Here is a 13,404-nt window from a genome sequence, read left to right on the forward strand (position 1 = left end):
GGAGGCACGAGGACTGTAGGACCCTGCCAGAGCCTCACGTCTCCTTCCCAAAGTCTGCTTAAGCAGGGGGCATCAAATTTTAGCCGCATAGACGGCATCATATTGTCAAAGCCCACCCCTGATGGGATGTGGTGTGCCTTCTCTTTGTGTAGCAGCTGATAGTGGAGACACCCATTTAACAGTTATGTAGAAGTCAGGCATTTTTAGCACATTCATCTTTTCTCACCCTTGTACCTTGCAATGGCAAGCTGCGTCAGCTCAAATTCCATCCTTCTTTGCCACTTTCAACATTAGGACTGGTCCTCCCATTAAGCAGAGTGTGGTGACTGCTGCATGCAGCAGTTGCTGGGTGTGGCTGTGGCAGTCCCCTGCCTTTTTCTACCATTCCCCCACAATCTCCCCACCACGACCACCATTTTAGGATAGACCTGTGAGTGCTAAACAGTCCGTCCCACACATCCTAAACTTGAGCTGAAGTATGCTTTCCTGTTGCCAGGGTGGAAGCCAGTTCAGTTGGCTTCTGAATGTGGATTGGAGGGGGGGTGGTGTTTAGCCATCTTGGCCTCAGGTGGCCAAAATGACTTGGCTGAGCCCTGATTAAAAGTGCAACAGCGCTATCCTCAGTGCCATTTTGTCACCATAGTAACAAAGGGTTGACCTAATTCATAAGAATGTGTGAAGCCACATTACACTGAAGCAGGTCATCATTTTATTGATGTACCTTCTTAACTGGAGAAGCCAGGGGCTGGTACCTTCTGCTCTGCCTGCAAATTATTGAGCTGTGTGCGGTTAGTCTCTCCAAATTTTCCACCATAACTGTGGGCTGAGAAATTAGGGGACGGGGATCATTTCACTGAATTTCTTCTGAGGAAGGGGGAATTCTCCAACAGCTTCTCAAGGGCAGGGCTCACCATTGGCAGTGGAACAGACCTTATTCTTTTAAGGCTGCAGGTGGCAGCAGCCACCGTGTTGGCATCCTGGACAACATTTTCCACTCTTCAGGTAATGCACCATACCCAGGCTACATACACACCATACATTTAAAGCACATCTCCCTCCCCCAGGAATAATGGGAAGCACCCTTTACAAACTACAGTTCCCCAAATTATTGGGGGAGTGTTTTAAACGTAAGGGGTGTGTGCAGCCATAGTGTTGGTTCAGGACACTGTATGTTGGGGAATGGTGACTGCCACAAAAAATGGTGAAGAATATAGGGGCGGTGGGATCTGCGAAGTGGCCTCCCCCCCCCAAAAAAAAAGAAATCTCAGAAATTTTGTCAGAAAAATGTCTTCTGAGAAATCTTGGCTCAATTGGTTCAGCATTAATTTATCCCTTTCCTGAAACTGCCTTCACTGCATGAATTTTTAAGAGAGATGCCTGAAGGCATATTTTTATCCCATGAAAAATAAATTCCAGCCTAGATATTGCTTCCTGACTTGACCCCTGAGGTTAGAAAGAGGAGCATTTTATCAGCTTTGAACTTTCTCCTATCACTTCCACAACTACCTATTTGTAATGGGGAGGAAGAGAGAAGAAATGGAAGGCTTAATAAAAACAAAGAGAAATTAAAAATGAGGGTTTTTTTTTAAGCAAGTGGACATTGTTCTCATTTTGCTTTATTGTGATGCATGAAAGACATATATGTTAAAAGAGTTTCACAAGAAAAATTTAGAAATAGAATGTTCTAAATATATCTCTTATCTTTTTATATCTAATATATTGGTCCCTTCCAACACTATGTTTCAATTATATTAATATAGATTTGCAAACCTATACAAATACAAATACAAATCTTAAACCTCTGTTTAAGAACAGCCCTGTTTACGAACTATTCGGTTTACGAACTCTGCAAAACTGGAAGTAGTGTCCTGCTTTAAGAACTTTACCTCAGTCTAAGAACAGAATCCAAACTGAAAGGGCACTGCTGGCGGCAGGCCTCATTAGGGAAAGCGCACCTCGGGTTAAGAACGGTTTCGGTTTAAGAACGGACTTTCAGAATGGATGAAGTTTGTAAACCGAGGTACCACTGAACAGTATTATAAAACCACAACAATTATGCATCACGGGCAGTGTGTCCATTTCAACGACAAATCTTTTTTGAGTTATTGGTAGCTTCAGATTTAACGATTCATGCTGGAATTTGACAAAGAACATTTCCCTAAAAAAATCAGAAGCTACCAATGACTTGAAAAAGGCTCATAGATGAAATGGACTTTTTACCAATGATCTGGCTAGCCCACACCAGCTAGTTAGCATAACTTCTCCTGGTGGTGAAATGCTGTGTATTTGAGCATCTGTTTATGTTTTGCGCTTTGTATGTCTGTGACCTCTGTTGATTTCTGAGGATGGCTGTCAGTGTTCAAGGCCTTGTGCTGTTCCTATGTTGCAGGCCTGTTTAGAAGTAGCAGAAGCTGCGTTATGCTGTATACCTTCAAAGCACATTGTTCCCCTCAAAAAAATTCTGGGCCCTGTAGTTTAATCCTCACAGAGTTACAATTCCCATAATCCCTTAACCAACTACAGTACCCAGAATTCCTTGAAGGACAGAATGTGCTTCCAATATGTTTTAAAGGTATAATCATCAGGGCTTTTTTCCCGCCAGAACTAGCCAGAACTCAGTTCTGGCACCTCTCAGGTGGCTGCCATGGCCATTAATAGAGTTCATGGTGAGTTCCAGCACCCCTTTTTCTAGAAAAAAAAATAGCACTGGGTATAGTGTGTACACAAGCAGATAAGGGAGGGAAGGAGAATGAGAATGGCTTTTTAATATTTATAGAAGGGATCTGTGTCAGGTAAATTCATTTTGATTGGTCAGGGGACTAACAAACTGATTGGTTGGAGGGTCCAGTCAGTGAAGAAAGGGCAGCTAACTGCCTGCTGAGAGAAATTATGGCAGCTGGAAATGTTGGCTGAAGATGGAAGTGTGAGGCAAAGGCTGAGGTGAGTGTGGGTAGCTGAGCCTTCAGAATTAAGCTCTTCTTCCTGGTGTGATAACTGTACTTTGCTGGCAAATATAAGAGGAAGGGAGCCAGTGGCTGTGTTGTGCTATGAGGCTGTGTAAAGTTCTTACTGGAATAAGGTGACACAAGTGTTTTGGTTTTAAAAAAAATCAGCTGAAGCATTTGGAAATTCAACTGGAAGAGATTTGGGGTTAGAGGCAGATTATTCCCTGTCCCTGGATGAGGTTGTGAGTGAATTTGGCTGTGCTGGAAGTTTGCCTTGAAGTAAAAGCTACTCGGAGGCTAGTGTCAGGGTCAATGTCTCTGCCTTAGCATGGACCAACACAATTCACTCTCAGGGAGTACCTTCATACGTAAAATCTACATTTTATTTATTAAATTTAAACCCTGTTATTCAATAGAACATGCCCTAGGCAGCTTTATTGATTCTATGCAGCCATAGGTTCCTGCAGTGAATTACAGGGAAGCGTTATTTTGGCAAAAGTTCTGAGAATTCGCCATTAGATATTCCCCTCTCCCTTAAAAAAACAACAACCCCTCTTTTGTAGAAGTATAATTCTCACTGACTTCCCTGGGAAAACAAACATCTGTCACAGAGGTAGTGTGGTGCAGTGGTTAGACTGCCTATGACTGGAGACACCCAGATTCAAATCTCCTCAACCCATGCCACAAAACTCCCTCAGCAACATTGGACCAGTCACATTCTCTCTCAGCCTAGCCAACCTCACAGTGTTGTGAGAGAATAATTGGGGTGGGGGGAGGTAGAATCATATCTGCTGCCTTGAAATCATTGGAAGAAAGGTTGAATATAAAAGTAATAAATAAATGGGCTTGAACTGTAAATACAATCTGAGAACTAATTCATATACCAGTGTTTTGTCCTCTCCCATCTTGTTTTTATTTTCTGTGTTTTTGTATGCGGATAAGATGATGTATCACTTTGTCTGAGCTGCGCATACGTCTCCATTACTATTTTATTTTTCCTTTGCTGGGTGTGAATGTCACACTTTGAGAGAGAACAGAAGCTCCAGATGTAAGATATTTTGGCCAGCGCCCTTGAACATCACATTTAATATATTTTTCCCTTTTGTGATGGGTTTCTTTCCAACTAAAAAAAAATGCACTTTATTTGCTGCTACATGTGATCACAGCTGCCCAAAATGCCACAGCCTTCTGAGGCAAGTCTGGGCAGCAACACAATTGTGGAAAATGCTTCACAGCAACAGACAGCCTGCAAAATTAATGCCTGGGGGATGGCAAGGCAGGGAGAATGTGAATCTCCACTTCCCCTGAAAGAGGTGGCCGCAAGCATCTGATGAGTCTTGCACTTCTCTTTAATGATCAGGAGGCCATTCAGTTAAATGCAGTTACATAAGAGAAAATGTATTCAGTAATAGGTGGCCCTACCATTAGATGGAGTGAAGCGGCTGCCTCAGGCAACAGATTTGGGATGTCACAAAAAAGCAGCAAATGGTTCTTGGGTGATTTTCTGAATGAAATACGTAAAGAACTTGACTAGCTTTGGGTACTGTTCACTTTGACTAAAGGTAATTTGCTGCTCTGCCTTGGCCAGGAATCATTTGAAACAAACCTAGGAGGGCGGAAGATATTTTCAGATTGGGGGAGGGTGAAGCATCTAAGTAAGGTTTAAAAGGCCTAGTTTTATTTATTTATAATCAAGGTTTAAGTCACAGGAAAAGCATAGCATTGTATTTTATGAGCTTCTGTTATGGTTACTATATACCTTGTTATCAAAAGTAAAACAATGTTATCCACACAAGTCAGCTTCTTCTATACAAAGACATTGTGGCTTTGGCACAAAGAGCTAGCACATAAGTCTATTCATTTAAACACATATTATTTAGAGTGTAGAACAGCCTTCCCCAAAACTGGTACCCTTCAGATGTATTGAATTACAACTCCCATCAGCCCCAACTAGAACATTGCAGTTATGGAGACCCAGTCTGGATGGTGACCACATCACTGGAGGGTGCAATGTACCTTTCCCCAAATTGAAATCTCCTCTAAGGAGTTATTTGCAAAACATTACAAGGGTAAGTAGCAGCCTTGGAGGATGGAAAGTAATTTTAAAGAGGAAAACTGCGAAAGAAGGGATTTCATCCACACACATGCACTAATCCTGGTCTCACCCAATAGGCTTCACTTTGCTTTGTCAATAAGGAGTAGAGATCAAATTCTGTGCTTGTGTCATACACCCATGATGATTGTATTTATAATTAGTTTATAGATATTTTTCATGTATCATCTAACAACATTACTCCTCCAGCCTCCAGCCCAATGTATCCCCAACCAACCAAATGTAATCCACCCCACTTGATAATTTAAACATTGTGTTACAAATGATTGACAGGGCTGAGCAGAATGTTGGACAGAGCTGGAGGAAGTGACTGGTAGAGATTGTCATTTAGGAAAATGGCAAACTGACAGCTGGAGACAGGCAGGGGGGAATGGGATTAGAGAGAGATGTCAGTAAATATGTAAACAGAGTAAGGATAGCAGCTAGGGATACAGGTAGTCTTTTTAGGATAAAACATTTAAACTCTGGAAAGTTATATTAGCAAAATAGAATTTGACATGTAATGATCTGTGTTGTGGTCTGGGGGTTTTCAAAAGCAGATATATCTCATCCAGTGTATGAAGTGACTAGCCTCAGTGCCTATACTTGCCTTCCACTGCAAGAGGCAGTATGCTTCTGAGTAAGAGTTGCTGAGAATTGCAAGTGAAAAGAGGGCTATTTCAGTCATGTTCTGCTTGTGGGCTTCCTATAGGCATCTGGAGGACCACTGTGAGAACAGGACACTAGACTAAACGTGTCATTGGTCTGATCCAGCAGGGCTCTTCTTTTGTTCTTAAGTGGGACTGGGTCCAAGCCAGATTTCCAAGGGAGATTCCTACTGTTCTCTCCAAATCAGTAGGTGATGGCAGCTGGTATCCAAGGAATGTTTGGATTTAATTGGATTGATGGAAGAGACTAATCTTAGGGACAACTTGATGACAGAGCCTTTCAAAGGATCCCAGGAACATCACAATCATATATCATAATTCCTATCAAACATCAAATTAGGTGCTGTGCATTCCTAACTTGATTTATTCCTTGTATCTGCTTGCACATTCCACTAGTGCAGGGAGTAGGAAAAGACTAGAAACAGATGTCCCTTGGAATGCCCACATGTTCAAAGCCCAATCAAGTGGTACAATCACGAAGCAGCTTTTAAAAGGGTTAACCAGGCTCAAGAAACAATGTTCCTTCCAACCACATCCTGTCTGATCTTCCTACGTTGAGAATTCTCTACTTCAGCTCCATAAATCTGCTCGAAGGAGCTTTTACTTGTCATAGAAACTTGCAAAAATATGGCAACTGAGCCAGAGGTAATATATACCCACAAAGCAGAAAGAGACCCATCTCACTTGAGAGCTTAGCCAATCAAATGAGAGGCGCCCAGGCAGTAGAGGTCATCTCTGCTGGTTGCCATGGCTACAATCTCACCATCATCCTTCCCTCACCTCCCTATACCACAAATTTCCCGTTTCCTGGATGGAAAGAAATGAGCAATGAGGGTCTCGACTTATTTCCAAACATTGCGGAGTGCTTGACATTTCAAACAGGAAAAGAGGCTGCCTGTCTCTTCCTGGCACTAACTGAGCATGGTGGATGATGGCCAGCATATTTGAAATTCCAGCTGCACAGAACTCCAAACACTCTGGGTACCTCACCGTGGCCCCTTAGGACTGCAGGCTTGCCTGTCAAATGCATTGCTTAAGCAAGGCAGATCTGGTTTAAGGGTGATTTTTCCCCCTATCTTCTCTTTTAAAGCTCTTGGATCCAATCTATTCACTCATAACTTTGCTTTAAATATGTAGTCAGGTGCCACAGCCTGCCGTGGTGCTGGCCTTGATCTCAGAGCAAGTCACGTCTGGGGCTGCTAAACCACTGTCTGGGAACCAGGTTCCTGGTGCTAACTGATTCAGAGCCCACAGAGCCTGAAGCTGGTGGTCCTGAGCCCATAGAACCTAGGCTATGTTAGCAGAGTCACTTAAAACAATGCAGGTAGAATCCAGAGAGAAAAGAACGTGATAATGCCTTACTGGGTAAACTTAAGAAAATAGTACATGATATGAGGAGAAATAGAGAGGTTTTGTCTTTCTTAATTCAGGCCTTGCTGGTAGTAGCATGAGTTTCAGCTAAACATACAGAGGGGAAACTCCCTAAGAACTGCACAGCCAATTAGCACATTAGTTACCTCAGCAAGGATCATGCCATTCTGACTGGTTGCTAAGCAACACCTCCACCAACTTCTCTTGATTGGCAGCCAACATAATAAACAATTAGGTAAAGGGTTCCTACAGTTGTAATTCCAATGAGCTGGTGGTCTAGCGCCCGATACAGGACACCCACAGAAGTATCCCCTGGGCCTGACTCACCTGAGGAATTGAGTGCTTCCCACACTGCCACACCTGCAGGGCACCACAGCAAGTGCTCCAGATAGAAGGCCACATCAAAGCAAATAAGTACTCAGGCCAAGGGATTAGCCCTTTAAGATCCAGTTTTCAGACCAGAGGGGTGGAGCTTGGGGAAGATGGAGTGGAGGAAAGAACTCATTAAGATTTACTTCAGCTCTAGCCTTTGTTGAAACAAGTTTACTGAAAGCTTTATGTAGTGTTGCAGCTACCTTGGTTACCTGATAGGGATGAGTCAGAGCACAGCTTGGAGGGGTCCCTTACTACATGTCGTGGCTGCTAGGACCTCTCAAGTGAAGGAACTGGAGTCCTGGACATTTGCAAAATTGGGGTTTTGCTGGTGGGGTGGGGAGGCCAAGTCATTGAACTGGGCAGGGGGAGAGAAAAATGTGACTAGAGAAAGAGGATAGGTTCCAAAAGCTAGCCACAAAGAGAGCAAAGGGCAAAGGAACAAGGGAAACACTTGCAGGGTTAGGTGCAGGGGGAATGAACAACTTGTAGTAAAATTAGATAAACTCCCCTCTGGCAGTTTGAACAACCTGCCCTTGGGAGCCTCCTCCAGAACCTTATAGGAGGGGGAGATACCCAAGCCTGAAGCTTAATGTGCCTTGTTACTAGTCACCCGGAAGGTGATTCTCCAAACCAGTCTAAAGTCTGCTAATGGAAGAATTTGATGTTAGGTTGCATGTATCATTAATGCCTCTGTAAACTGTTTAAAGGGTACATTAGTACCAGGCTAACTCTTACTCAAGAGCAGAGGTGTCACAGAAAACTCTGACATCCAGGAGGTCATCATAACAGCCCCTTAACCAATCCCCCAAGAATGGTCCAAAGATGCAAGCAGCTGCACTGATCCATTATATGCACACATTAAAGAGAAGAATCATTAAATACTGTATCCGAATACCCAACTTTATTAAGCAGCTGACAGTCGCGGAATAGTAAACTGGTCTCGTCTTCTGATGGCCTCTTTTGTAACCCACTACAATGATTAAAACAACAGCAGCAACCTGAAAGTCTCCTTGGGGTCTGTTAATTACCCTGGTGCTCCAGCAGATGACGTCTTTGCTCCTGAGACCTGGAACTGCATTCTCCCTCTACTATACCACTGATCAGGAGCTGGGTCAGGTAGGAGGGAGAGGCAAGAGAGCAAGAGTGGAGTCATATTATTAATTTATTTAGGCTAAACATTTGCCCTTCATTCATATTCCTGGGTCGGTTTACAAAATATATATATATATCAAACAATCAGAACATGTAGGTGCCCTTCAGTTGTGCAAAGGATTGGATGGGATCATCAGGAAGCTCCTGGAATGGTAAATAAAGTGAGGTTTTCATGCTCTCTCCTAGCCAACCATTTTCATTCTCATGATTCAGATGACCTTCTTGAGTTGATAGCTGCTATAAGAGTTTTCTGAGCCATGCCTTATCATGTTTTAAGAATGAGTAAGATTCCCTCTTTGATAAATATTTAACATATCAAAATGCTTTGGGAATCAAAACAATCCATGCATTTGTTTGTTTGGCATTACATGTTGGGGTGATCTATGAGTGGTCCAGAGGGTGGTGGTATACAAATACTACTACTACTACTACTACTACTACTACTAATAATAATAAAATAAATATTTATACCCCGCCCATCTGGGCAGCTTACAGTGCATATAAAAACATAGTAAAATGTCAGACATTAAAAACTTTCTGTTACGGGGCTGCCTTCAGATGTCTTCTAAAAGTTGTGTAGTTCTTTATCTCCTTGACATCTGATGGGAGGGATGGGAGGGTGTTCCACAGGGAGGGTGCCACTGCTGAGAAGGCCTTCTGCCTCACTTCTCGCAGTGAGGTAACAGCTAGGAGACCCTCAAAGGAGGACCTCAGTGTCCGGGCTGAGCGATGGGGGTAGAGACACTCCTTCAGGTCTGCTGTTTGGACAAGCTACCAATGATACGCAATCATGGATCAAACACAGCTGCAGTGGCATAGCATGGGGGGTGCAGGGGGGGCCGGCCGCACCAGCCACAACAACTGGGGGTTACGGTTAGGGGGCGCAAATCCACGGGTTAGGGGGCGCAAATTACTTGCCTTGCCCCGGGTGCTGACAACCCACGCTACGCCACTGCACAGCTGAAAACATTTTCTAGCACAGAAGAAACCACCACATACTTCAAGGATTCTGTCTCTGACTATGATTTTAAGCAAGAGATTCAATAATGGATTAAAACTTATGAAACGGGAACAAACCTCTCTGAAATAACCATGTTGTAGTAGATTCTGGTGTAATAATTTCTGCAAGAAGCTGCACCACAGAATCTATGACAGGTCAAGAAATAAATTGGTGCTGTTTAAATCTGCAGCCTCAGGCTGCTGAATAGATTGCCTTAAGCTGGAGACATCACTGGCGATGTCATACTGTACTTCCTTTCTTTTTTAAATCAGGCACAACAGTTTCCCACAAGGGTTTTTGCAGCTGGCTTTGTACAATTTATTCTTTGCACAGGATTTGTACATCTGATGAATTATGTGATCCATGGCAATGTTTTTGGTACGCATGTACAGCCGTGCCTGTGCCATAGAATTGGAAAATGAAAAAAAGAACCAGTTATTTGTTAGCAGGAGAGTATGTATATTAATAGGGATGCGGGTGGCGCTGTGGGTAAAACCTCAGTGCCTAGGACTTGCCGATCATATGGTCGGCGGTTCGAATCCCCATGGCGGGGTGAGCTTCCGTTGTTTGGTCCCAGCTCCTGCCCACCTAGCAGTTCGAAAGCACCCTTAAGTGCAAGTAGATAAATAGGTACCGCTTTATAGCGGGAAGGTAAACGGCGTTTCCGTGTGATGTGCTGGTGCTGGCTCGCCAGAGCAGCTTCATCACGCTGGCCACGTGACCCGAAAGTATCTCCGGACAGCACTGGCCCCCGGCCTCTTAAGTGAGATGGGCGCACAACCCTAGAGTCGGACACGACTGGCCCGTACGGGCAGGGGTACCTTTACCTTTTATGTATATTAAGAGTCTGAGAACTGTTCACTCTGCATCTGGACAAATGAAGTTGTGGAAAGACAACAAGGAATGTGCCCCAAACCCAGAATAATTACGTACACAGATTTTTAATTTTTCTCATTAAGCAACTCTTGAGTTTTCCCACAATTCAGAATATTTGGGCAGAACCATATGCCAGTACAGGAGTAGATGTTGGTGGAAAGGGCCTGGGAAGTAAAGCTTCAACTTATGAGAGACTCACTAAAGTCTTTTATAGAATTTCCTGGGAGCCCGTACCATTTGAACCTACGACTGACTTTTGAGTAACCATGAGTAGACTGTATGTGGAAGAATATGTAGTCTGCATAGAGAAAATCCCTGGTATGACTCAGGAAAAGGCACTTTTGTGTGTGCAATTTAGGGTTTTATTTTCCCAGTTCTTGCACCGATTCCCACCCCCGCCAGGTTTTGGTCAGCAATCAGGACGACAACTTTTCTTCCCCTCCAAATGGAAATTCAAAGGATAAAATATCTGTCCCCAGATGCTGCCCTTGATAGCTGAATTCTATTATTCTATTTATTGTTTTTCTTAATGTTTAGATATCACTTTTCTTCCATCGTGGAGACCAAGATGGCATATATGTAGTTTCTGGAAGTTCTTCCATCCAGACACTTACTGGGCTTAGATCTGCTTAGCTTCAGCCAGGTGATGATCCCACATACAGTGGTACCTTGGGTTAAGAACTTAATTCGTTCTGGAGGTCTGTTCTTAACCTGAAACTGCTCTTAACCTGAGATACCACTTTAGCTAATGGGGCCGCCCGCTGCCATGCGATTTCTGTTCTCATCCTGAAGCAAAGTTCTTAACCCGAGGTACTATTTCTGGGTTAGCAGAGCCTGTAACCTGAAGCGTCTCTAACCTGAAGCATCTGTAACCCGAGGTACCACTGTACCTTCAGACCATACCATGGGATCCAGGGGTTGCAACTCCTGCAATTTATATAGCATGAAGAACAAGTGGATGTTTTTGATGGTTATTCAGATGGTACTGAAAATTCAAACATGTTTTAGTTGGGGCTTATAATTATCCCAATAATACAGTTTTTGTAGACTGAGCAGAATCTACATCCTAAGCAATAGTAATTTCGTGTATTTGCTCCTTCCCTCAGAAGACCTACAGACCTGATCATTCAAATGTAAACATGTGCTTTTCCTGGCATCTTTTGCTCTGGTTCTGCTGAGAAACTGATATTTTAAAGGTGATATATTACATGAAACACATTAAAGGAGCGCTATTCCACTTGTGGAAGCACCTTATTTGCTCGTCAAAGTGGCGTACCTATTTTCAGTGGTGAAATGCCAAGGGCCTATAAACAAGAACCCCATTGTTGGATGACTTCCGGCATTAAATATTGCTTGCTGATAGCATCAATCACGTGCAGTGGGAATGCATTTTTTTAAAATATTTTTTTATTGATTTTCCAATTTTATCAACACAGCAACACTAAACAATACATACAACAACAGACAACAACAGACACACACAAAAAGAAAACATAGATCAAACTTTCTTAACCTCCTTTTCATAAGCCTCTTTTCTCGGACTTCCCCATACCTTCCCCTTTTTGCATCCTAGTTTCACAATTTTTCAGCAACTCTTTTAACCAATTAAAATTTAAACTTATTCTCCTTTTCAATATCACATTAAATGAAAAAGAATAAATATAGCTGTAATTATACATCTTCCTTTCCCTTCACACTTTAACACTCCTCAATTTTATAGCGATTTTTAAGATATACTTTAAACTTCTTCCAATCTTCCTCCACAGTTTCTTTCTCCTGGTCGCGGATTCTGCCGGTCATTTCTGCCAGTCCCATAAAGTCAATCACTTTCGCCTGCCATTCTTCCAGCGTGGGTAGTTCTTGTGTCTTCCAATACTTTGCTAGTAGAATCCTTGCTGCCGTTGTGGCGTACATAAAAAAGATCTGGGAATGCATTTTTGAATGTTTCAGAGGATTTCAGTAATTATTATCAGGGCTGGAAAATGAGCTAGGAAACTGACACTGCCCTCCCCAGGAAGAGAGGCCATTTGTTCAGCATTGCCACTTTAATTTCTTAGACTCTCTCCTCTGATACCGAGACTGTGAATGTGACACTTCACTTGCTTTAGAAACTTGTGGTTTGGGAAGTATAACTTGGTCAGGTTTTGCCATTTCAAAGCCAGCCTCACCAACTCTGCCTCCCTATTGTAAGAGCCAATCAATCTTCCCATTTCTTTAGGAATAAGAGTTGGGAATTCTTAGTGCACAGAAATATCTGATCCACATATATAATGCTGCCCTCCCATCCTCTCTGTCAGGCCCTTCTCTCCAGGCTCTGCTCCACTCCTTTCTTGAATCCGTTTCCCTGGCTGGAATGTGTCCTTGAACTCTGATAATACCTCTGGCTTGCCTGGATTGAGAGATGTTTGTAAATGGAATGTAGCCTGCTCCTGTGCCTGGAGACTATCAGTCAGATCGTGTATCCACAGCAGCGACTAGGGGAGGAGTGACTGCTGGGAGAAGCATAGAAAGAAGAATTGCCATGGTATACCTGCATCAGCACAACTGGATGCCTTCATTTGCCCCAGCTGCAACAAAACATGTCTCTCCATATCAGTCTCTACAGCTACAGCAGGCAATGCAACTCCAATGGTTTGACTTCACCTCCAAAGGCATACTCCTCCATTGTCTTCTGAGACAGATGGACACCAACAACAAAGCTTGCTCTACAAAGGTAATAGCCATATCTTTTGTTCTGCCCACTTTTGCTTTTGTTCCTACCTATTCCTGGCTTTGGCCTCACCCACTACTGGCATGTGGTACCTGGAAAGTTGCTCATGAGGGAATGTGGGCCTTGGACTGAAAAGGGTTCTCTGCCTTTGCTTTGGAACAGGCTTCCTCAAACTCAGCCCTCCAGATGTTTTCAGACTACAATTCCCATCATCC

General features: G+C 43.2%; 1 protein-coding gene across 1 annotated transcript in view; it reads left to right on the forward strand.

Annotated features, from left to right (window-relative positions):
* RPS6KA1 (ribosomal protein S6 kinase A1) overlaps positions 1-13,404 on the forward strand; it is a 113,326-nt gene that overhangs the window by 11,466 nt on the left and 88,456 nt on the right. Inside the window, exon 2 of the mRNA XM_083750747.1 lies at positions 12,777-13,192. The gene's annotated coding sequence lies outside the window, so the exon portion shown is untranslated. The remainder of the gene's footprint in view (positions 1-12,776; positions 13,193-13,404) is intronic.

This window comes from Podarcis gaigeae, assembly GCF_964106915.1.
Source record: "Podarcis gaigeae genome assembly, chromosome: 8".
Classification (NCBI taxonomy): domain Eukaryota; kingdom Metazoa; phylum Chordata; class Lepidosauria; order Squamata; family Lacertidae; genus Podarcis; species Podarcis gaigeae.